The 26,654-nt window shown below is 41.1% G+C and overlaps 1 long non-coding RNA gene across 1 annotated transcript; it reads left to right on the top strand.

Moving 5' to 3' along the window:
• Nucleotides 1-1,423: 1,423 nt before the first annotated feature.
• On the top strand, nucleotides 1,424-25,399 carry LOC137091771 (uncharacterized). Its single transcript, XR_010908143.1, has 4 exons — nucleotides 1,424-1,840; nucleotides 1,943-2,169; nucleotides 22,975-23,116; nucleotides 25,312-25,399. It is a non-coding gene; the product is annotated as an uncharacterized lncRNA (long non-coding RNA).
• The last annotated feature ends 1,255 nt before the right edge of the window (nucleotides 25,400-26,654 follow it).

Genomic DNA, 26,654 nt, shown 5'->3' with positions numbered 1-26,654 from the left:
TAGCCACTGTTGTGATGTACTCGACAGACACCTAACGTTAATTATTTTTTGCCAAACCGGACTTTTAGCCTTATTCTGTGCATATGGTGACCGGTGTTTATATTTGACCCTGCATTAACCACAGTTAAGTTAGCCAACACGGCGTTAGTAATTGACATGTTTCAGTTGACGTCGGGGGAAAAAAAAAACGCATAACGGCCATTAAAAGTTAAGCAAACCGGCCAGGTTGCACGTGAATAAACATGTAAATGGCAGATAAAAAAAACAGACTTGCGGCTTGGAAGTTCTCGGTAAACTGGACATCTGTCATGCGGCTTCAGAGCTGGTGACGGCTTCAGTATACCTATATGCAAATGATATGCAAACTACGCTCTACTTACCCCTCCCCTCAGACCCCGCCCCTCTCCACGCCAAAACAGTGACAGAAAGTTGAAACTGAAAATCAGTGACATTGAAAAAAAACTGACATTGTAAAAAAAAACTGTCACTGAAAAAGAGTGACATGAAGAAAAAATCTGAAGATTGTCATTGAAAAATACAAATAAATCCCAATTCAATAAAAGAATAAGATTGTAATATTTTAATAATTTTATTTTTTCAGTGCCAATACTTGTTTCAATGCCAATACAACTGTTTTCAATGCAAATGTTTCAATGCCAATGTTTCCTTTTTCAGTTCTGCTTTTGTTTTCAATGACAATTTTAATTTGTGATGCCAAATTTTAAAGTCACCATTCTGGCTCCATAGTTTTCCCCCTCTAAACTGCAAATTTGGAACGAGAGATACAGGGGGTGTGGCTTTATTGCGTCTTTACTTGCAGCTGATTGGTCCAGTTTGGGTTTTTGATCTCTAACCCAGAATAAAACCTGCTCCAGAGCAATGTAATGTGAGTTACCATGCGATGAACACCGCTACAAAACCAATCCACCGTCTTGAGCCTGAAAAACCAGAGTTTGCTCAAACTAATCTTGAACTTACCTCAACTGAAACCAGCATTGTGCAACAGGCCATTGGAAAGCAGATGAACACACAATATTAATGCAACACGATTGTTCCCATCGAAGCCCATTATAAAGAAAACGCATTGCGTTTATATTCTGGGCTCATCTACTCGCCTGTAAACAGTAGCCTATGCATCTTCAAAAAGATGTAAACTGAATTTGGTCTTTTAATATCACTGTTTTAGTACATTAAGGCACTTTAAGGGTGGGTTGCACCCGTCAGTCGTGCAACAACCAACTCGATTTAAAATAACCCATGAACAAATCCTAGCTGTTGCTTAATTTAATCCGTATTGGCTCAACTCAGCGATTAAAAACATCCCAATGTTTTTTAGTGATTGAAATACTGCAGCAGCTGTATATGGATCATAAGTGGCCAAAGCGTGCATCTTGTTCACATATTTTTGTTGAGATGGAAATTTGACATGCTCATGCTGCAGTTCAATGGAGTTCGCGGTTTTGTGACTCACGTGACTGAAAACTATGAATAGCGGTGAATGTGAGATTTCATTAAATATGTTTTTGTGTTCCCATTAATTCCCCAAATAGCAAAAGAAAGACGCCACAATGGTTTTCACAACTTTCAAAAAGAGGGAAAAATATAGAGCAATGATAACGGCAGGCGAGACAGACGACGTTGTCCGGCCGCCCCCCATCCACTCACAGCTAGCAGTTTAAGTGTTTTAATTTGAGGTAATATAATATAAAGTATAGTGTTATAAATTCACAGAGCCTATGCAGGAGGTTGTATAATGTTGTTGGCCGTTAAATCGCGTCACAAGATCATTTCCCGAATCATTCAGCGGTCTGAATCGTGGACAAAACACAATGGGAGACAGGTAAGCTAACCTTTTTTTATATTAATTATGTGTTATAGTGATATATTTGACTTGACAAAACTCCACGGAGCTGTTAATGAGCTTATGTTTTTTCCGCGTTAGTGAGCGAGTGATTCAGATCATCGATCGCTCCTCGGGACGGGTCCGTCTGTGAGGTGTCTGGGAACCCTTTCCTTCCTGAGGGCTGGAGTGTTTGTGTTAGACCAGCCGAGAGCCCTTCTTTTGGGTGTGGGAACCGACTCCTCCCTGGACTCCACATTTCCTCTAGTCAAGGACTGAGTGGCCGAAGCCCAGACACCGATCTGAGCCGCTACATTCAACGCGCATGTGTAAGAACAACACATTTTACACATCATACAGAAGTTTAATTAAGAAATACATAACCATATGTTTACAAATAATACTTCATATAGACAGAAGACTTTGTAGGTAACGTTAATCCCTCTGAGTAGTCATGGGTCATTCCTGGGATTCGGTGCCTTTTTGTGTCCCCAGTAAAGATCATGATCACTGCCTTAATATGTAATATCCATGTTAAACCTGTCGTAGTCATATATTTAAATTATTACAGTTTTAAAGGCCATCCATCCTTTATTTGATAAATCTATTCTTCTTAGCTTGGGTCAGAATATCCACCCTGTTATATCAGAAGACCTAACAGAGTAGTGATTGTGAAAGTAATTTGTTTAAAGTTCAAGAAGCAGTGCATTAAAAGTCCATTGCCAATGTTTTACATATTGTCCACCATGTTATCAATTTGTCTACCCTGTTATTATTTTGTCTTCCGATATTATTTTGTCCTCCCTGTTATTTTGTCCTACCTGTTATCAGTTTGTCCACCCTATTATTTTGTCCTACCTGTTATCAGTTTGTCCACCCTATTATTTTGTCCTCCCTGTTATCAGTTTGTCCACCCTTTTATTTTGTCCTCCCTGTTATCATTTTGTCCTCCCTTTTATCAGTGTGTCCACCCTTTTATTTTGTCCTCCTGTTATCATTTTGTCCTCCCTGTTATCAGTTTGTCCACCCTTTTATTTTGTCCTCCCTGTTATCAGTTTGTCCACCATGTTATTATTTTGTCCACCGTATTATTTTGTCCTCCCTGTTATTATTTTATCCACCCTGCTATCAGTTTGTCCTCCCTGTGATTACTTTGTCCACGCTGTTATCAGTTTGTCCTCCCTGTTATCATTTTGTCCTCCCTGTTGTCAGTTTGTCAACCCTGATATTATTTTGTTCCTCTTTATCAGTTTGTCCTCCCTGTTATTATTTTGTCCTCCCTGTTATCATTTTGTCCACCACGTTATAATTTTGTCCACCATGCTATAATTTTGTCCACCCTGTTATCAGTTTGTCCGCCCTGTTATCAGTTTGTCCGCCCTGTTATCAGTTTGTCCTCCCTGTTATTATTTTGTTCACCCTGTTATCAGTTTTTCCACCCTGTTATTTTTTTCACCCTGTTATCAGTTTGTCCTCCCTGTTATTGTTTTGTCCTCCTGTTATCATTTTGTCCTCCCTGTTATCAGTTTGTCCACCCTTTTATTTTGTCCTCCCTGTTATCAGTTTGTCCACCATGTTATTATTTTGTCCTCCCTGTTATTATTTTATCCACCCTGGTATCAGTTTGTCCTCCCTGTGATTACTTTGTCCACGCTGTTATCAGTTTGTCCTCCCTGTTATCATTTTGTCCTCCCTGTTGTCAGTTTGTCAACCCTGATATTATTTTGTTCCTCTTTATCAGTTTGTCCTCCCTGTTATTATTTTGTCCTCCCTGTTATCATTTTGTCCACCACGTTATCATTTGTCCACCCTGTTATCATTTGTCCACCCTGATATTATTTTGTCCTCCCTGTTATCAGTTTGTCCACCCTGTTATCAGTTTGGCCGCCCTGTTATTATTTTGTTCACCCTGTTATCAGTTTTTCCACCCTGTTATTTTGTTCACCCTGTTATCAGTTTGTCCTCCCTGTTATTATTTTGTCCTCCTGTTATCATTTTGTCCTCCCTGTTATCAGTTTGTCCACCCTTTTATTTTGTCCTCCCTGTTATCAGTTTGTCCACCATGTTATTATTTTGTCCACCGTATTATTTTGTCCTCCCTGTTATTATTTTATCCACCCTGCTATCAGTTTGTCCTCCCTGTGATTACTTTGTCCACCCTGTTATCAGTTTGTCCTCCCTGTTATCATTTTGTCCTCCCTGTTGTCAGTTTGTCAACCCTGATATTATTTTGTTCCTCTTTATCAGTTTGTCCTCCCTGTTATTATTTTGTCCTCCCTGTTATCATTTTGTCCACCACGTTATAATTTTGTCCACCATGCAATAATTTTGTCCACCCTGTTATCATTTGTCCACCCTGTTGTCATTTGTCCACCCTGATATTATTTTGTCCTCCCTGTTATCAGTTTGTCCACCCTGTTATCAGTTTGTCCACCCTGTTATCAGTTTGTCCAACCTGTTATCAGTTTGTCCACCCTGTTATCAGTTTGGCCGCCCTGTTATTATTTTGTTCACCCTGTTATCAGTTTTTCCACCCTGTTATTTTGTTCACCCTGTTATCAGTTTGTCCACCCTGTTATCAGTTTGTCCACCCTGTTATCAGTTTGGCCGCCCTGTTATCAGTTTGGCCGCCCTGTTATTATTTTGTTCACCCTGTTATCAGTTTTTCCACCCTGTTATTTTGTTCACCCTGTTATCAGTTTTTCCACCCTGTTATTTTGTTCACCCTGTTATCAGTTTGGCCGCCCTGTTATTATTTTGTTCACCCTGTTATCAGTTTGTCCTCCCTGTTATTATTTTGTCCTCCCTGTTATCAGTTTGTCCACCCTTTTATTTTGTCCTCCCTGTTATCAGTTTGTCCACCATGTTATTATTTTGTCCACCGTATTATTTTGTCCTCCCTGTTATTATTTTATCCACCCTGCTATCAGTTTGTCCTCCCTGTGATTACTTTGTCCACCCTGTTATCAGTTTGTCCTCCCTGTTGTCAGTTTGTCAACCCTGATATTATTTTATTCACCGTATTATTTTGTCCTCCCTGTTATTATTTTATCCACCCTGCTATCAGTTTGTCCTCCCTGTGATTACTTTGTCCACCCTGTTATCAGTTTGTCCTCCCTGTTGTCAGTTTGTCAACCCTGATATTATTTTGTTCCTCTTTATCAGTTTGTCCTCCCTGTTATTATTTTGTCCTCCCTGTTATCATTTTGTCCACCACGTTATAATTTTGTCCACCATGCTATAATTTTGTCCACCCTGTTATCATTTGTCCACCCTGATATTATTTTGTCCTCCCTGTTATCAGTTTTTCCACCCTGTTATCAGTTTTTCCACCCTGTTATTTTGTTCACCCTGTTATCAGTTTGTCCTCCCTGTTATTATTTTGTCCTCCGTTATCAGTTTGTCCACGCTGATATTATTTTGTCCACCCTGTTATCAATTTGTCCACCCTGTTATTTTGTCCTCCCTTTTATTATTTTGTCCACCCTGTTATCAGTTTTTCCACCTTGTTAATTGGTTTGTTTTACAATAATAAAAAACAGCAAAAACAAAAACAAAAAAAATGTAGTACTTTATAAAGTAAACAAAAATGCCTTTTATGCATTTGTGCCTGTTCCTAACACAGTGGACATTTTTGATCTTCCATTTAATTTATATTAATACACAAATGGTTACAATCCATTATCTGAGCTCAACCAGATTTTTTTTTTTTTCAAATGTTTTACATCACCCCATCATGAGTTTCTACAGTTTATGATGGTCAAAAGGCACAGAAGACCAGGAATGTCCTGGTTTTCTTGAAGAGGAAGTGTGTATCACCTCAGTTTATGTTCTAAACAATTAAAAATAGAATATGAATTTAAATGATTTAGTTGTCATCCAGTAAGAGTCTAGAGCTATAAAGCTATGTAGATGTTGTTGATATCTCTAGAGAAGACATGTGTGATTACTGGAGACTTCAGCAAAAAAAAGCTAGAAATTGCTCTCCATTTAGTCAAGAGATATTTTTATGGCGTAAAATAAATCAGCAGTTTTCTAAAGGCGTCATCCGTGTATTTTAGTTTCCCCATGGTGGGTCATACACTTTGCCCCGGTTTCGGCCTCTCTTTAAAAGCTCCACGAAAAACCCTTTTCACGCTTGTCCCTCGACAGAGGAGGCAGGAATGTTCACACTTCACAGATAATAACGGCGTCCAATAACGCCCTGCGCTCTCATAAACTCTGTTGTCGACAGTTACATAATCACATCTTTAAATTTGATGGTACTATTATAATAAAACACTTGGCATGGAAAAAGTCCCCAAACTGAGAAGTCATGGGGTTTAAAAGAGCTTATCATGAAGCTGTTCAAGCACACCCCGACCTGAAGAAAATGATCTGTTAGTTGTGCTTTCCTCTGTCATCCTGTGACTAAACACGCCACAGACCCGCAGCCGTCATGTCACGGCGCTTTAATGCATCTCTGGAGGTTGATGGATGAACTGTGAGCTTTTCTCACAGCAGGCCGAGGTGAGATAAAAGGAAAGTTTGCGCGGTGAAGACCGTCCCTCTCATGACATCACCGCCAAAAGCTTCCTGACCTCCACAGCTGCTGTGAGAGTCACACCCCTCATGCTTCCTGCACTAACCGTCTCAACAATTCACTTCATTTACCCTGGGAAAAAACGCCTCGGTGCCAGCCGTGACTTTCCGTGTGGTGCCGACAAAACCCCCTTGTTATTTCGTAGTCACAAAAGCCTAATAAAAGGACCTTTGATTTGGTTTTAATAGTGTCCCAACCCAGATCCAGAGCAGAGTGTACACTGATGCAACCTCACGAAGAGAGAGCGCGTTTACATGCACACCAGTAAGATGATAACTCCCAAATATCAGCTTATTGAAATAATCAGTTTTCCCCATTTACATGCAAACCAGTAAACTGACAACGGCAGTAAACCGCGTTTACATTACTTTATTAATAAACCGGGTTATTTCCTTCTAGTGACGTCAATAATAATAATGTGCCGTATCTGACTCCGAGTTTTCCAAATGTTTCGTCAGTTGTGATGTTAATAAAGCGTGTCAGCGGGAGATTTACGGCTCATATTACCCCTCATGCAGCGTTTAGACTGAACCTCTTCTGCTTCTGCTGCAGGAGATGAGAACACATCTTTACAATTTACTGGCTCTTAAAAGAGTCTGCGTTTGTGATATATGTCCTTATTTCATGCAAAACGCTCGCTCGCTCGCTCTGTCTGGATGTGTTTAAATCTGCTGTAAGTTTGTGTTTTTGTCCCCTATCACACATGCGCACTTCAATAAGCCGACAGAAAGCAGGTTAATGCGTTTACATGCAGCGCGAAATCAGGCTAAGAGGCCAAAAAACGACCTGTCCCGACCGGTTTATGCTTACGCCGTTTATGAGCTTACTCCGATAACAGAAAACGGGTTACCGCGTTTACATGACCGTGATCATTGTCGGCTTATTTAGGCATAATCGGCTTAAAGGGCAACTCCTGTGAGAAATGCCCCTAGGGGTAATTAACAGATGGTTACCGAGTAGATCGTTCTCTGGGATGCATTTTCATGAAAATCGAATATAAAGAGTTTTATCTCTAAAAACAGATTAGCTTATAATGCTTGTCTATGGGGCATGGAATAAGTGAAATTAAATGGCTAGTTAATACCACTAACAAGGCTCAAAATAGCCTCACACTAACACGGCAGCATAATGAGGGTCTCTACATGCAAACCGAAGCATTGAGAACTTTGTAAGTGTACAAACAGTTTAATAAGAAGATACTTTAGGCTACGTCTACACTAATCTGGATAAATGTAAAAACTGAGTTTTCATCTAAAAACGCTCTGCGTCCACACTATCATTTTCAATCGTTTTCCAAAAAGTGTTACACTGAAACGTCTGAAAACGCTTACATCCCCGTACTATGCATGAGCAAACCCAAGACGCTTCGACTTGCGTCATTTCCACTACTCGTATATATTCTCATTTTGCGGCAATGTCTAGAAAAGGCACTGAGTTTTTTAACAGTATGTACAAACTGACATTAATATTTAACAAGGCTGACAAAACAGAGAGCATACAAAACAGCTGCTGTACAATGTCGTTCACCATCTTGGCTGAATTGGTCATATGACTGCATCACATGGCTAAAAATGCGTCATCGTATTAAAAAGCCTCCCGTTTCACAGTCCACACTACGACGCGAAGACGGCGTTTTCAAATTTATCCGCTCTGGAGAGCGTTTTCAAAACGATACGTTTTCATTGACTTAAAACGCTGTCTCAGTGTGTACGGAAGGCCAAAACGGAGAGAAAAGTATACGTTTTCAAATGAAAACGTATTCGTGTGGACATGGCCTTATGAAGACAGTACATTACGCAGTTATGGTCAGGAGCCATCTTGGAAAACACGATGAGTCGAGCAATGAGCGCTCTGTTAAGTGATGAACTGTGACTTGGAATCTCATATGGTCCGTTGTTTCCGGAAGAAAGCACTAAACGCAACAGAGAAAAAAAAAAATGTTGGTGTAATTAGATTTCACAAACTTAATTCCTATCGACCAGCTCACTTAGCACAGCGTTCATCGCTCGACTCGTCGAGACTGTTTTCCAAGATGGCTCCTAACCGTAACTGCGTAATGTACTGTGTTTATAAAGTATCTTCTTATTAAACTGTTTGTACACTTACAAAGTTCTCAATGCTTCGGTTTGCATGTAGAGACCCTCATTATGCTGCCGTGTTAGTGTGAGGCTATTTTGAGCCTTGTTAGTGGTGTTAACTAGCGATTTAAGTTTACTTACTCTGTGCCCCATAGACTAGTGTTATAAGATAATCTGTTTTTAGAGATAAAACTCTTTACATTCAATTTTCATGAAAACGCATCCCAGAGAACGATCTACTCGGTAAACATCTGTTAATTACCCCTAGGGGCATTTCTCACCGGAGTTGTCCTTTAAGAACATGTATGTAAACGGACTCACTGTGAGTGGATTGTAATGGATGTTTCATTTAGAAATTCTGATTAACTCAAGTAGTCCACTGCAGTAAAGTGATAGCTTTGTGTGAGGTGCAGGGTACATTTTAAAGTCATTATTTGCTGGATGATTTACAGTTATGAGGTGGCATACGTTGGGAAGAACATAATATCTGATTATGAAAACCAGTCTGAAAAATCTAAACAAAAGCTGTGTCTTCAGCTGCCATGTAGTGTACGACAATGTGCTTCAGAATTAAAGTTGCACGTATTAACACAAATATGAGCTTAACATATCAGCCCTTGAGTCTCAACAGATCTTTTCTTCTGCAGTGATGACGTGTTTTCGTAAGTTTACATCACTCTCGTTCCCTCGATAAAGCACAACAGCGGTTTTCCATTGGCTTTTGGATTGTTGCTGAAAATAAGCTCTGAGACCAACAAATGTTTCAGATTATTGCACGTTTTATTCATCATAATGATCTTCACAAACAGGGGTTTTGAAGGCTATAAATTTAATTTTCAGAAGTAAAAAGCTAAATGTAGGCTATAAACAAACTAATAATATTTAATGTGTTTCTTGACAAACTCTGTAGTCAGATGCAGCCACTTTTTAAAGCGATAGTTCAGCCAAAAATGAAAATTAGCCAATGATTTACTCAGCCTCAAGTCATTCTGACTTTCTTCTTTCAGACGAAGAAAACTAGAGTTATATTAAAAATGTCCTGGCTCTTCCAAGCTTTATAATGTCAGCGACTGTTGCTCAGAAGTCTATAAAAGTGCATCTATCCATCATATAACTGCTCCACACGGCTCCAGGGGGTTAATAAAGGCCTTCTGAAGCGAAGTGGCGCGTTTGTGTTAGAAAAATATAAAACTTTATGAAGTAAAATATTAAGCTTCTGCCAGATCGAAAAAACAAAACAAAACCAAAAAACCAACTGGTGTCAGGTGTAGCGTACGCATTTGAACTGCGAGAGGCATTTCACTTTTTCCGGAAGTTGAATACGTAAGGCAATCTGGTGGAAGTTAGATCATTTACTTTAGGTTTTAAATGTGGATATTTTTATTACACAAACATGTTGCTTCGCTTCAGAAGGCCATTGTTAACTCCTCCAGAGCTGTGTGGAGCAGTTATATGATGGATGGATGCACTTTTATGGACTTCACACACAAGACAACAGTTGCCATTATAAAGCTCGTAAGAGGCAGGATATTTTAAATATAACTCTGATTTTATCCGTCTGAAAGAAGAATGTCACATACACCCAGGATGACTTGAGGGCGAGTAAATCATGGGCTAATTTTTCTTTTATTGGAAGAACTAAACCTTTAACAACCGCCTTTGTCAAGACAAGTAAAAACGTTTTAAAAAAACACAAGGAAGTATTCAACCCGATCACACATAAATGCGTTTAAATAGTACGAGTGTGCAATGTCGTGGAATGTATACCCCAAAACTCATTTTGGCGTGCATATGATACGCTGTTTTTCGCGTGCATATGATTCGCACTTTTATGGCGTATATATGACGCGCTTGGGTAGGTTTAGGGTGGTGGGGCGTATATATGACACGCTCTTGGGTAGGTTTAGGGTGGTGGGGCGTATATATGACACGCTCTTGGGTAGGTTTAGGGTGGTGGGGCGTATATATGACACGCTCTTGGGTAGGTTTAGGGTGGTGGGGCGTATATATGACACGCTCTTGGGTAGGTTTAGGGTGGTGGGGCGTATATATGACACGCTCTTGGGTAGGTTTAGGGTGGTGGGACGTATATATGACACGCTCTTGGGTAGGTTTAGGGTGGTGGGGCGTATATATGACACGCTCTTGGGTAGGTTTAGGGTGGTGGGGCGTATATATGACACGCTCTTGGGTAGGTTTAGGGTGGTGGGGCGTATATATGACACGCTCTTGGGTAGGTTTAGGGTGGTGGGGCGTATATATGACACGCTCTTGGGTAGGTTTAGGGTGGTGGGGCGTATATATGACACGCTCTTGGGTAGGTTTAGGGTGGTGGGGCGTATATATGACGCGCTTGGGTAGGTTTAGGGTGGTGGGGCGTATATATGACACGCTCTTGGGTAGGTTTAGGGTGGTGGGGCGTATATATGACACGCTCTTGGGTAGGTTTAGGGTGGTGGGGCGTATATATGACACGCTCTTGGGTAGGTTTAGGGTGGTGGGGCGTATATATGACGCGCTTGGGTAGGTTTAGGGTGGTGGGGCGTATATATGACACGCGCTTGGGTAGGTTTAGGGTGGTGAGGCGTATATATGACACGCGCTTGGGTAGGTTTAGGGTGGTGAGGTGTATATATGACACGCGCTTGGGTAGGTTTAGGGTGGTGGGGCGTATATATGACACGCTCTTGGGTAGGTTTAGGGTGGTGGGGCGTATATATGACACGCTCTTGGGTAGGTTTAGGGTGGTGGGGCGTATATATGACACGCGCTTGGGTAGGTTTAGGGTGGTGGGGCGTATATATGACACGCTCTTGGGTAGGTTTAGGGTGGTGGGGCGTATATATGACACGCTCTTGGGTAGGTTTAGGGTGGTGGGGCGTATATATGACGCGCTTGGGTAGGTTTAGGGTGGTGGGGCGTATATATGACACGCGCTTGGGTAGGTTTAGGGTGGTGGGGCGTATATATGACACGCTCTTGGGTAGGTTTAGGGTGGTGGGGCGTATATATGACACGCTCTTGGGTAGGTTTAGGGTGGTGGGGCGTATATATGACACGCGCTTGGGTAGGTTTAGGGTGGTGGGGCGTATATATGACACGCTCTTGGGTAGGTTTAGGGTGGTGGGGCGTATATATGACACGCTCTTGGGTAGGTTTAGGGTGGTGGGGCGTATATATGACACACGCTTGGGTAGGTTTAGGGTGGTGGGGCGTATATATGACACACGCTTGGGTAGGTTTAGGGTGGTGGGGCGTATATATGACACGCTCTTGGGTAGGTTTAGGGTGGTGGGGCGTATATATGACACGCTCTTGGGTAGGTTTAGGGTGGTGGGGCGTATATATGACACGCTTTTGGGTAGGTTTAGGGTGGTGGGGCGTATATATGACACGCTCTTGGGTAGGTTTAGGGTGGTGGGGCGTATATATGACACGCTCTTGGGTAGGTTTAGGGTGGTGGGGCGTATATATGACACGCTCTTGGGTAGGTTTAGGGTGGTGGGGCGTATATATGACACGCTCTTGGGTGGGTTTAGGGTGGTGGGGCGTATATATGACACGCTCTTGGGTAGGTTTAGGGTGGTGGTGCGTATATATGACACGCTCTTGGGTAGGTTTAGGGTGGTGGGGCGTATATATGACACGCTCTTGGGTAGGTTTAGGGTGGTGGGGCGTATATATGACACGCTCTTGGGTAGGTTTAGGGTGGTGGGGCGTATATATGACACGCTCTTGGGTAGGTTTAGGGTGGTGGGGCGTATATATGACACGCTCTTGGGTAGGTTTAGGGTGGTGGGGCGTATATATGACACGCTCTTGGGTAGGTTTAGGGTGGTGGGGCGTATATATGACACGCTTTTGGGTAGGTTTAGGGTGGTGGGGCGTATATATGACACGCTCTTGGGTAGGTTTAGGGTGGTGGGGCGTATATATGACACGCTCTTGGGTAGGTTTAGGGTGGTGGGGCGTATATATGACACACGCTTGGGTAGGTTTAGGGTGGTGGGGCGTATATATGACACGCTCTTGGGTAGGTTTAGGGTGGTGGGGCGTATATATGACACACGCTTGGGTAGGTTTAGGGTGGTGGGGCGTATATATGACACGCTCTTGGGTAGGTTTAGGGTGGTGGGGTGGGGGGTTTGTATGTATAATACGCCATAAAATGCGTATCATATGCACGCGAAAAACAGCGTGCCATAGACACGCCAAAATGAGTTTTGGCGTATACATTCCACGACATTGCACACTCGTACTATTTATACGCATTTTTGTGAGAATACCCTGAAGTATTACTTATGTTGTAGAATAAAATGTGAAAATTGTGTTCACCACAGACCTTATTTCAAGCTTTTAACCAGGCTTTTTTTTTTTTTTTTTTTTTGCTTGACTGGTTTGACCTTTTTTGGTAATTTTTTTAGACACAAAATTTAAAGAAAATGACACATACAGCAAGATAATATCAATATCATTTCTCTCACGTAGCATATCCATTGAAGCAAAAATCCATCCATCAGTTAAAACTAACCTCATGTAGTTTACGTCTCTACAATTTCAAACACCCTAACCACTGAAAGCGAAATACTCAATGGTGATTTGGGTGAGTTTTTTTTTCTGTGGCTCCGGCTACATATTTGCCTCCCCCTCCCCTTCTATAAACTTCAGACTCGGCTTAGCACAGTTTTCCGAATAATTGGTATTTTGGCAATTTTGGCGTGATCGGGCAGAGCAGAGGTGGTTCCGACTTCAGTAATATAGTATGGTGTCACAGTGGGGAAATTACAAAGAAGAAATACACATTCTGAGACATGAAATAAATAACTGGGATAAATAACTAACATTAAATCGTCCTTGTCCCATTTTCACATCAAAATTTAGATGACTAGCATGAAGAAATCATTCACAACAAGATCAATAACATGCATTTAGAAAATGAGATGCATTTCATGCCGACTCTAAAACCCTCTGGGGGTTCTTCGGTCACTTTAGACCGAAAAGTTTTACATTATAAATCGTAGCTTTATCGTAATGGTACAAAACTGTGTGACTTTTATGGTACTTGGTATATGAACTCACAAAATGTTCTATCATTTTCAATGGGGGAAAAAATGGGTCATAATTATTACATAAATATTAAATATTACCATTAAATTCCTTCAAAACAAAAAAGATTATTGAACAAAAATATATTACATTTGATTTTTCTTAGTTAAAACGTGAGCTGAGATTCTTGTTTTTTTTTTCTTTTGTGATAATCAACATTTTGCAACAATTGCTGTTGACTTAAATGTTTTCCCTCGAGGGCTATAATATTGCTTGCCTAGAACTACGTGTTCTTTAGACATTGGCCCTTGTGGTAGAAAGTGCTTATGTGAACTCCACATATTCACATTGCAGCAGCGCAAGTGCTTTAACTATGACAAACTTGGATTGTTCTTTGTTTTCCCATTAAAATTTATATGAGCGGATTAGGTGTATGTGATTGTGCGTGTGTGTGTGTGTGTGCCCTGAGGCTCGTTGATACCAATGCTGATGTCATAGTGTTTTCCTGAATCCCAGCTCTGAGATCATTGTCTAAAGAGGTTGTTTAAAGGTCAACCGATCTCACACGTCAAGAAACAAACACAACCCAATTGACAGTGACACTGGGCCACTTCCTTTGAGATTTCATCAAACTGTTTTCACAAAGCTTTCTTCTAAAATGCTAATATTTGATATTTTTGTTTGTGTAAATAAGCGCAAGTTTTCAAATGAATACTGAGGCAGTAACAGAACTCAGTTCATTTACATACTGTATAGAACAATTATTTGTACTGTAAAACCATCTGTTTAATAGTAAAGGTGGAAATAGCCATGAAAAATGACATGGTCCTTCAGAAAATCATTCTGATATTATGCTCAAGAAACATTTCTAATTATTTAAAAACAGTTGTGCTGATTCATGTTTTTTGTGGAAACTGATACATTTTATTCCAGGATTCCTTGATAAAATAAAGGACAGCATCTATTTGAAATGGAAATATTTTGTTACATTATAAATATCTACTGTCACTTTTGATAGATTTAATGCAGTCTTGCTGAGCAAAAGTATTCATGTACAAACGAGCCAAAAAAGTTGGGACACTGTACAAACTGTGAATCAAAAAGAATGCAATCATTTACAAATCTCATAGACGTATATTTTATTCACAATAGAATATAGATAACGTATCAAATGTTGAAAGTGAGACATTTTGAAATGTCATGCCAAATATTAGCTAAATACCAGCTGGAGGACCAATTTGCAACTTGTTAGGTCAATTGGCAACATGATTGGGTATAAAAAGAGCCTCTCAGAGTGGCGGTGTCTCTCACAAGTCAAGATGGGCAGAGGATCAGTTTGATAGCTCTCTGATAGTTTCTCAGAGAAAAATTGACTTAACTTCATTAAAATTAACTTCAAAAAGAGTTTGCAGTTATCATCATCTACAGTGCATAATATCATCCAAAGATTCAGAGAATCTGGAACAATCTCTGTGCCTAAGGGGAAGGCCAGTAAACCACACTGGATGCCCGTGATCTTCAGGCCCTTAGACGGCACTGCATCACATACAGGAATGCTACTGTAATGGAAATCACAACATGGGCTCAGGAATACTTCCAGAAAACATTGTCTGTGAACACAATCCACCGTGCCATTCGCCATTGCCGGCTAAAACTCTATAAGTCAAAAAAGAAGCCATATCTTAACATGATCCAGAAGCACAGGCGTTTTCTCTGGGCCAAGGCTCATTTAAAATGGACTGTGGCAAAGTGGAAAACTTTTCTGTGGTCAGACATTTTCCAACATTACAATGTCAGACCACATACTGCATCAGTTACAACATAATGGCTGCGTAGAAGAAGGATCCGGGCACTGAAATGGCCAGCCTGCAGTCCAGATCTTTCACCCATAGAAAACATTTGGCGCATCATAAAGAGGAAGATGCGACAAAGAAGACCTAAGACAGTTGAGCAACTAGATGCCTGAATTAGACAAGAATGGGACAACATTCCTATTCCTAAACTTGAGCAACTTGTCTCCTCAGTCCCCAGACGTTTGCAGTCTTTTATAAAAAGAAGAGGGAATGACACGCAGTGGTAAACATGACCTTGTCCCAACTTTTTTGAGATGTCTTGATGCCATGAAATTTTAAATCAACTTATTCTCACTCCCAAGGCGTCAAAAACCGAAGCATGGTCAAGTGCCTTCTGTGTCGCAATAAAGACGCTAAAGGTGCCCCAAGGCGTCATGTTTCGACGCGCTGGGTGTTCCATTCATTTCAGTGAGAAACCTTTGGCGTCATACACAGACGAACTGGGTATTAGTAATGTTATCGTCATGGTGAAATTGTATTAGCTTATAATTTTGCCATTATGACATGTTGGAGTGTGTTTTTCAATTTAATCAGCAAGCATCATTTTATTTACATTTATTTTATTTACGCTATTTAGACATGCTTAACATGTAACCCAACCCCATCCCATCCCTAAACCTACCTGTGGCAAGGGAGAAAGAGCCGCGGGACGAGCGGTAAGTGAGTGGGTTGGACGCAGATTAATAACACCTGTATCTTGTTCCAGTAATGGGCGTGGAGAGGGGATAAAACGCCAGTGGAACCAGAGACCAGAAAGAGAGAGAGTCGGACGGTTGATGCCCGAACCCCAGAGACTGAGAAACCGGAAGCCGGAAGTGCCGACCCGGAAGTGATCGATGTATATTGAGTTTGAGAGAAACCACACTACTGAGTGTGTTTTGAGTATTGAGATACTAAATAAAAGTAGCATCAACCGTCCAGCCGACCCCCGTGTCCTCTTCCTTCCTCACATTCACGAACTTATTACACTACGCATTTGTGTGAACATGATATAAAACACAGGATATAACATACGACTGCATCCACGAGTTATTCAAAAAAGTTAAATAATCCAAGTTTTCCGAGGCCAAACGATTGATTTGAATGAAGAAAATCCCCAAAAGCGATCAGCATCTCATCATGACACGCTCTTGATCAAATTTCAAATATTGCCGCCCGTTACGTGAGATTTCATAGTGAAATTGCATTGGCTCTCGTATGTCTTGTGACCAATTGCGTCATTACGTCAGCATTGATTGTAAAATGTCATTGGCTCTCGTGTGTCTTGTGACCGATTGCGTCATGCTCAGGAGTCTTTTGAATTATTTGAATGAGATATGAATGAGTTCGTTCACGGGGCAGCGGGATCATCATTTCAGCGATTAAAACATCAAGATCAACTCTGTTCTTCACATGAAGACATCGTATGACTTCAGAAGACTTGGAATGCAACATGAGTTAATACTTTAATACTGCTTTGGTCAGTTTTTGCAATAAATACCTGTGACTGTACATTTATTTGCCTGTTATGTGTTTTATATTGTTTAGATGTGGGTAGGTTTAGGGTAGGAGTTGTGTTAGTTGCTCCAAAATATAAAAGTAGCCTTTAAATATTAATAAAATCATGTCTGCTTTTATAAACGCAAATAATTAAATGCGTCTGTTTATGACGCCAAAGGTTTATCATTGTAATGAATGGAGCACCCAGCGCGTCGCAAAATGACGCCCAGGGGCACCTTTAGCGTCTTAATTGTGACGCGGAAGGCACTTGACTATGCTTCGGATTTTGACGCCTTGGGAGTGAGAACGGGTTGTTTAAATCAACTTATTTTTCCCTTAAAATTATAAATGTTCTCAGTTTAGACATTTGAAATGTCATCTATGTTGTATTCTGAATAAAATAATGAAATTTGAAACTTCCACATCATTGCATTCTGTTTTTATTCACATGTACAGTGTCCCAACTTTTTTGGAATCGGGTTCGTATTTCAAACCTTTGAACGGTAGTGTAGCTATATTGTGTTCACTTTCACTCAAACAGCCACAAGTGAATGAATTACTCATGAGTATAATACAGATTCCTATCAAACATTGCTCTGTGGTTTCCCGTGCAGGAGGCTTGACGTCTTTCCTTCTTCGTGGCATTGTGGGATACGTCTGTCTGAGGCCGATCGACGCAGCTCTGCATAATATCTGCAGGAGCTCTTGATGAGGGAAAGTTGAACAAAGGCTGACCGGCCTGAGCACTGCACTCCTGGGTTTAATTAGGAAGTGTGTTTGTGTGTGTGTGTGTGTGTGTGTGTGTGTGAGGAACAGGGCGGGAGTATTGCAGCAACAGAGCAAGTGGGGTAAAGAGTACACAACGATTGATCAGCACAAGTCAGAGTTTTGCGTCACGGAGGACAAGCGTCTGTGGTTTATCATCACTCACGCGCTGCTCCGATCAGACGGTTGTTTTGCCTCGCGGGAATTGTGCTGCTCAGTGCCGGGGCAGAATTGATGGAAATCATTCAAAAACAAAAAGCCATTGTTTCATAAAAGCTTTACCACCTCCCAGCCCAGCACAGAATGACTCTATAATGCTTGTCCGTCTCCATATACACACAAACACACACACAGGGAATGAATTTACTGAATGAATTGTGCACGCTTTATGTGATGTTTAGGCACTTTTAGGTGCACTATGTAGGATTTTTGCAGTAAAATATCCAAAAAAACACCAGGCCAGTGTTATATATTTTGTTTTAGTTAAGTTCTTAAAATATCCCAAATATTTCCAACTATTTGTAAAATTGTGACAATTCTTTTTTTAACCAATGAACCGGGACGTCTGAGGGGGTCGCCTGTCAATGGCGTCATATCTGCGTTACTCTGGGTTTCCGGTTTTATTCGTCAGAAGCGCTTTGTTCTCTACAGTGTGAACAAGATTCACAGCAGCCGCTGAGCGAACGCACAGAGTCACGTCATAACATCATCTTCAACACACTCAGATGTGTCTAATATTGATGAACAGAGCTGCGTTACCTTATACTCATTACTGGAAAAGCAGAAATGGCGCCGGCGACTGTGTCATAATAAAAGTCCCTCTGCTGCTCTGGAGGCGCGTGTTGTCCATCTCATTATCAATCGCTCCAGCGGCTGTGCTCAGCTCCTCAACACTCACTCCTGCTCTGCTTCACTACAGTAACGTCAATAATCTCACCCATCAACATGATTTCTACTTGAGTCCTATCCCGATTCTTTCCCACCGGCTGTGAGGTGAAGACCACATACCCCAAGATGCTGCGCTCAAACCTGCCGTCATCAAACTACGCCTTTGCTTTGAATAGGCGCCCTCTAGTGGACGGCAAAGGTACATAGTGCACCTTTAAATTCACTAAAAGAATTATGCAGATCAGGAAAATGTGTAATACTGAAAGTTGCTTTTAGACTACAATGGTTGTCCAATTGGTAAAAGTAACTTAGTCGTGCTTCTTAATTAGCAACTTACATTTCAAACAGCAAAATTCATGTTTGAGGTATGAATGTGTGCCATTTGTGTTTTAGAATGATATTTGAGTTATGTTGAGTGAAATAATTGACCTAATTGAAAGCTCAGTAGTTCTAAACTTTCAAGTCAGTAAGGGTTTTTTTTTCAAAGAAATTAATACTTTTATTCAGCACGGATGCATTAAATTGATCAAAAGTTACAATAAAGAGTAAATGCACCCATTGATCAAGCCCGAGGAGACGCATGCCCCCACCCATAGCAAACCGTTCCCTTGGTCTGCCTGACCCAGATCGTTCTGCGTTCACATAAATTACGCAAGGACAGCCTTCCCTCCCGCCGCAGTTGTCCTCTGTGCTTTGCCTTGGACTGAGGCTCCCTCCCAGGGTAGGTCAGAAAAGTTTGGTCCAAGCCCGCACTTGACACTTTTTCTGAGAATGAATTGCTCCACTGCTTTGTGCCTGGGACAGTGCACCCTCCCTGGGATGGCTGAGTGGGTCAGGGGGGGTTGAAGTCTGACCTAAGCCTGCAATTTATTTTTCAGCCAGCCATCAATTCAGTGAAACAGGGGGGTGAAACACTCAGTTTCAATCAATCTCATGTCAATCTTGAGTACCTATAGAGTAGTATTGCATCCTTCATATAGTCTTTAGTTTTATTATATTTATAAAAGAAATATGGGCTGTACCGAGTCTTTCCGGGGAAAAAAAACGAGCGCCTGGAGGCGTATCGTGTGGGCGGAGCTAAAGAATGACGAGTGCGCACAAAGCGGTGACGTCCTCAAGCGTGGAGAGACCCATGGCTATCGATCTCAGCTAATACAGATATGATCCAGAATCAGATTCGGAGGCTGAAATAAATTGAACAGGAGAAACAGCAGCAGCAGGACGTCCGTCTCTGTGGTATGTACTGTATTTAGTGGCCTGTCATTTGTGTGTGTTTACTCGCAGTTTAAAAGGACATGATTCGGTTTATGGACTATTGTATGCGACTAAACCTTAGCAGTAGCAAGCAAAACGGTTTTGCACGTCAGACTAGTGTAACGTTATACAGAGAACAGCAATGGAGTAATGGTTAGCGCATTTCAATGACGAAGCACGCGATCGTGTCGTTTACTGATGTTTACTTACGCGACGGTAGCCAACAGCACAGACATTTGAAGCAGTTTTACTCACCGCCTGCTTCCAAAGCAGGACCGAACCTTTATCGCTGGGACCGCTCCGTCAAAAACACACTTCTTTGGTATGATTTGGTGAAGTCCTGTGACAGCAGTGACCGTGGAGATCCACTATTGCGACGCGACTGAAGCGATGTTGTGAAGCTTCCCGTCATTTCCCGCTGAAGCGTTGAAGTCGCTTGATGTCACCTATAGGAATAAAGTGGAGCAAGGAGCGGAGTGGTTATGGGCGTGCATTTCTCGCGCAAAATGTTTTTTTTTTTTTAAATGAAATGTACCCATATTCAAATGTTGATTAAAAAAGAATGCATGAAGCTAAAATAAAATGTTTATATATTGCATGCTCAGATATTCATAAAACAAAAATATATGCTGGTGGGGAAAGAGTTAATAAGTTAATGATAATGTTTTTTGAAGGATCATGTAACACTGAAGACTGGGGTAGTAGAATTTTGTAAAATTGTGATGTTTCACAACTGTACTTTTCCTGTACTTTTCTGATCAAATGAATGCAGCCTCGATGACCATAAGAGATTTATTTTTCAAAAATATCTTACCAATCCTAAACTTGGAATGGTAGTGTATGTTTGACCAGGCAAATAGCGATGGTCTTTATAAACTAAACACATCTATAAAGATGAGCCTAGTTTACATAGAGCAGTGTTTCTCAAACTTTTTCAGCCCAAGGACCACTATATCTTCCAATTTTTTTCTGAGGACCACCTACAGAATCCCACTCTAACACGCCCCCAAAAACCAACAAAATAGGAAGGATAAGCTAAATTTAAGTTTAATATGCAACTGTTTCAAGTCAAATACTAATTCTTCAAACACAAATGCAATGATATGATCAGAAATTATTATATACATTTTTATTTAATTTGAAAAAGTAAATGTGAAATGAGTTGCAGCTTAATATGAACAACAAACTGCACATGTGGAAGAAAAAAAACTGCAATTAAACATACTGTAACAGCCTAGGTCCCACTTAATGCCATTCCAAAGAGCCATTAGATTAAAACTGAGGTGCTGGGTATAGGAAGTCTATGGTAACAATAAAATGCTGAAAAGGATGTTCCCCTATTAATTATGTTTAATGTCCAATATCACAGAAATTACTGGGATTTTACACATGAAACAAAAACTAGTACATTACAAAACTAATAGATCTGTGGATTTTAGATCCATTTTTACGTTATTAAAACAGAATGGCAAGAACTGTTTCGCAAGTACATTAAAAATCTCCTTAAATAAGTGACGATTTTATAAACACTTGCCTAGTTTAGGTCATCTTTTCGCGGACCACTAGGGGTCCATGGCGGACCACTTTAAGAATTACTGACATAGAGGAACATTTGAGCAAAACATTGCAATGCTGAACTGTGCTTTTAATTCTGTGCAAGTTGACAAATCACTGTGTATTCCCTGTGGAATATGGCATTATGAAATTCACTGAAGGGTTGCGCCAATGTCTCTTTATTGCAATAGCTTTTGATCATGCAAATCTAAAGTTTAGCGCAAACACACCTCCTTTCTATGTTCTTCCCAGATACATTTAATTTAAGTTTCAGTGTTGTTGCAGTAAGAGTAGCGATAGTGTATAAAATGTATGCATAGAGCAGATCAACTTCATATTGAAATCTTTTTCTTTTGGTTTCTTGGGAAATCTGAGCAGTTTGAGATCTGTTTGGACAGGATGCATCTGAGTTTGGGGACATTTTCCCAGGAGAAGCATCTGAGAAGCAGTATGCATGTAGCCTGATGGCAATACAATTGAGATCTTTTGGTCCCATCTCTTTCCCCTTGCGTTTCTAGTCGATTTCTCAACTTTTAACCAGAGACAAGAAGGTCTGCCAGCTCTTTCTTTTGAAATGAAGATCGCTGTTGCAACACCGTAATTTCGTTTCATAGAGTTCAGAACGGTGCAAAGTCAAAGGCCTTGAGTTTATTTTGAAGGCTATAATGAAAACCTCACATTCTCTTATTCCTTCCTTCCTGTTCTTTGGCTTTTATTCACAATCAAAGAAAGGAAGAGACCTAGGGAGTCACCCTGTCAACGTGAATAAAGTGAAATGGATGACAGTAACTTTAGGTTTGACTGAGATCAGATGTGTTCTTGTGTTCTTCATCCTGAATGCATGCCGGTTCAAAGTCATGTCACTGCCAGGAACCGTCTGGCACGGGAAGTGCAGTGATCCCACGCTGAGATCTTCCATCCCCGCAGCCATGACAGAGTTTGCAGAGCGTTAATTGGCCGTGCTGTCTCTCTCCGAGACACTTAAGCAGATCTATAGCTTTCTAAAACACCTCCCGTTTCAGTCTCAATTCTTTAGGCTGTTTTTCTTGGTTGCCGTGTGTTAAATTGAAGCTCAGAACAGCAGGAGCGATGCTTTGCTCTTTTAGAAACACAATACTGCAGGATGACATATAATAGTTTCGCCAACTTTTATGGGCGAAGCAAAAGAATTCCCAGCTCCTGGGAGCCGCTGCAGGAGGTTCATTTCATTCACGGATAGAAACACTCTTTCTAAAGGTCTTTCCCACTGCATTAACACAGAAACAATTTCCTCTAGTTCACTCTGTTCTTGTTTTAGAGGATGTCAAAGGTCAGAAAAGAGCCCAAAGCAGAGACAAATAAAAGCTGATGGTGCTCAGAGGAGGAAAATAAGGGGTTATTTGCACTGTTGTGGTAATTGTGGTCATAAAAGGTGACCACACATTCATCTACTTAAAGGGGTACTTCAGCGCTGGGAAGATGGGTCTATATTTAAACTGGGTCATTTGAGGAAGTACATATAGTGGGTTCGTGGAAAAAAACCCATGCGTTTAATTGTCCAAAGGGCGAATAATTACCCGAAGGGACTGTAGGGCAGAAGCGGATCACTTTTCTCTGTTATTTACTTCACCATCTGACCTTTCCGTTCTTACCCAGCTCCTGCTGACCGCTCCTTTGATTCCCCCGGATAGCGCCCGTATGGACGCAGATAGGGGGCGACCAAGGGCTAATAGATGACCCCCCCCCCGTCCGTGGATCAGTTAGACGTCCACTTCACATCTTCGCACAGGTAAAAGGGGTAAGTCGCTCCCTTGAGACTACTAAATGTCCGATCCCCTGTTAACGGATGGCGCCACCGTTGCGTAGAAATGTGAAATTATTTTTGAATTTGGTGCCTTCTAGACTGAGAAAATACTTTTTTTTTTTGGGCCCATATCGAAGAAAAACAACAACTCCCAGAATGCACTTGCTTCGCTGCCCTACGAGGCCACTCCCAAAGCCACCTCTACTGGTTCACTTTCCCACCGCGTTCATTTTCATAAAATCAGTTGAGTTAGAGAACAGACACTACAATTAAAAACTGAACGTGTCTGGTCAATATAATGTGAGTGAGCCGAGCCAGAGTCACGGCACAAGCGCAGCAGGAGTCAGATTACATTCATCAGGAGAGCTGAGGTAAGCGCGGGCGCGGCCGTTGTTCACAGCGTGTTTTTACTTCATGCCTTTGGAAGCTTAACTTTCAAAGGAATTCATTTGAGAAGTTGAAACACTCACTTTGCGCCGCACTGTTTACATGAATGCCTGTGCTACGAGCTGAGCTGAGCTGTGAGTGCGATCCCACACCACATGGACCGGTTAAAGGACAACTCCGGTGAGAAATGAACCTAGAGGTAATTAACAGATGGTTACCGAGTTGATCGTTCTCTGGGATGCGTTTTCATGAAAATCGAATGTAAAGAGTTTTATCTTAAAAAACAGATTATCTTATAACGCTTGTCTATTGGGCACAGGGTAGACACAGGGTGGTAAAATTAAATCGCTAGTTAACACCACTAACAAGGCTCAAAATAGCCTCACACTAACCCGAAAGCATATTGAGGGTCCCTACATGCAAACCGCAGCATTGAGAACTTTGTAAGTGTACAAAAAGTTTAATAAGAAGCTACTTTATAAACATAGTGCATTACGCGTTCACGGACAGGCACCATCTTGGAAAACAGTCTCAACGAATCGATCCACGAGCACTTTTCTAAAAGAGCTGGTCGATAGGAATTAAGTTTGTGAAATGTAATAACATGGACATTTTTATTTTTATTTATTTATTTTCTCTGTTGCGTTCAGTGTTTTCTTCCGGAAACAACGGACCATATGAGATTCCAAGTCACAGTTCATCACTTAGCAGAGCTCTCTTCACTCGACTCGTCGAGACTGTTTTCCAAGATGGCGCCTGTCCGTGAATGCGTAATGCGCTGTGTTTATAAAGTATCTTCTTATTAAACCGTTTGTACACTTACAAAGTTCTCAATGCTTCGGTTTGCATGTAGAGACCCTCATTATGCTGCCGTGTTAGTGTGAGGCTATTTTGAGCCTTGTTAGTGGTATTAACTAGCGATTTAATTTCACTACTCTGTGCCCCATAGACAAGCATTATAAGCTAATCTGTTTTTAGAGACAAAACTCTTTACATTCGATTTTCATGAAAACGCATCCCAGAGAACGATCTACTCTGTAACCATCTGTTAATTACCCCTAGGTTCATTTCTCACCGGAGTTGTCCTTTAATAACATGCAGAAATAGCTCCTCTACTGGCTGTAGTCTTTAGCCTCTTGCCAAAAAATCCTCCGATGATGCAAAATGATGATATGTCATTCGGATATAGTCCCGGGTTCTGATACAAAGCTAAATGCTAATCGTGGAAGTAACCCTTTAAGAATTATACCGGTTATGTCTCAGACGTTGCTCCTAAAGTTAATTAAATGATAATTGTTGGCACAGTAATGGCCATTTAACCCTTTGTTAATGTTGTCCTGGGTTATTTTGTTCCCTAGTAAATTGCTGCTGTTTATCGTTTTGCTGAGCATGTTCGATCTTCTGGTTTCTAACAGTAAGGTGAAGAAACAGCGCTGCAAAAAATAAATCTTGTTTTAACTTAAAAAAGTAAGTAGCCTGGTTGCCTTAATATGTTTAGTTTATTGAAATTAAAAATTTGAGTTGATACAATGAAGGAAATTTGTTTAATAAATAGAAACTCAAAATATTATTGTATCTGAACCACATAAAAAATTGGAAAAATCATGAAAATAGCACAATTTGGCTGCGTCATCACAACAAAAAAAAATTCCCAATATGCTTACAAAATCTTTTAATAATATTTTAATAAAGGTTGTCAAATCTCCAAAAATGTTGATTGTAGTAACTCAAAATTTTTATTTCAATGAACTCAAAATTTTTAGGCAACCAGGTAACTTTTTTTTTTAATAATTGTTTTACAGTGTGGAGGAAGTGATGTTGTGCAGAGAGAGCTGAGCCACCCCTCACTGTGAGACCTCAGCTGTTTCCCTGTCCCCGGGGCCACAGCGGTGAGATTTCAACAGACTGAGATCTTGGCTTGTGTTCAGGAACCCCCTGGTGCTCCTCTGAGTTATGAGAGTCTGTTTAATCAAATGAAACACAAAGATAGAGAGATGCTAGAGTTGAACCACATGTTTCTCTCAGCCTCTTGTTTATTAAATGCCTTGAGGGTTTGGCTACACAATGTGCTGAATGACACTTAAATAAATCTTCACAAAAATAATATTCTTTAATGCACAAATAATCAGCTTGAATAGTTCAGTCGGACACGGTCGCCAGTTTTGAGCATTTTTTTTTTTTTGTTGTTCAGTGGTTGCTAGGGTGTTCTGGGTGGTTGTTAAGCAGTTGCTAGAGATTTATGGCTTTTTGTTAAGTTGTTGATATATTGTTCTAGGGGGTTGTCAAGCAGTTGCTAGTGTGTTCGGGTAATTAAGTGGTTGCTATAATGTTCTGGTTGGTGGTTTAGTAGTTGCTAGGGTGTTTTGGGTGGTTAGGTGGTTGTTAAGCAGTTGCTAGGGTGTGCATGGTGGTTAAGCAGTTGCTAGAGTGTTCTGGCTGGTTGCTAAGTGGTTGCTAGGATGTTTGGGGTGGTTAAGTGGTTGCTAGGGTGTTTGGGTTGGTTAAGATGTCGCTAGGATGTTTGGGTGGTTAAGTGGTTGCTAGGATGTTTGGGGTGGTTAAGTGGTTGCTAGGGGGTTTGGGTTGGTTAAGTTTTGCTAGGGTGTTTGGGTTGGTTAAGTGATTGCTAGGATGTTTGGGGTGGTTAAGTAGTTGCTAGGGTGTTTGGGTTGGTTAAGTGGTTGCTAGGGTGTTTGGGTTGGTTAAGTGATTGCTAGGATGTTTGGGGTGGTTAAGTAGTTGCTAGGGTGTTTGGGTTGGTTAAGTGATTGCTAGGGTGTTTGGGGTGGTTAAGTGGTTGCTAGGTTGTTTGGGGTGGTTAAGTGGTTGCTAGAGTGTTTGGGTTGGTTAAGTGGTTGCTAGGGTGTTTGGGTTGGTTAAGTGGTTGCTAGGATGTTTGGGTTGTTTAAGTGGTTGCTAGGGTGTTTGGGTTGGTTAAGTGTTTGCCAGGAAGTTTGGGGTAGTTAAGTGGTTGCTAGGATGTTTGGGGTGGTTAAGTGGTTGCTAGGGGGTTTGGGTTGGTTAAGTGGTTGCTAGGATGTTTGGGGTGGTTAAGTGGTTGCTAGGGGGTTTGGGTTGGTTAAGTGGTTGCTAGGATGTTTGGGGTGGTTAAGTGGTTGCTATGGTGTTCTGGGTGGTTGTTAAG

The sequence above is a fragment of the Pseudorasbora parva genome, chromosome 2 (assembly GCF_024679245.1).
Source record: "Pseudorasbora parva isolate DD20220531a chromosome 2, ASM2467924v1, whole genome shotgun sequence".
Classification (NCBI taxonomy): Eukaryota; Metazoa; Chordata; class Actinopteri; order Cypriniformes; family Gobionidae; genus Pseudorasbora; species Pseudorasbora parva.
This window is presented reverse-complemented; position numbering and strand designations above follow the sequence as displayed.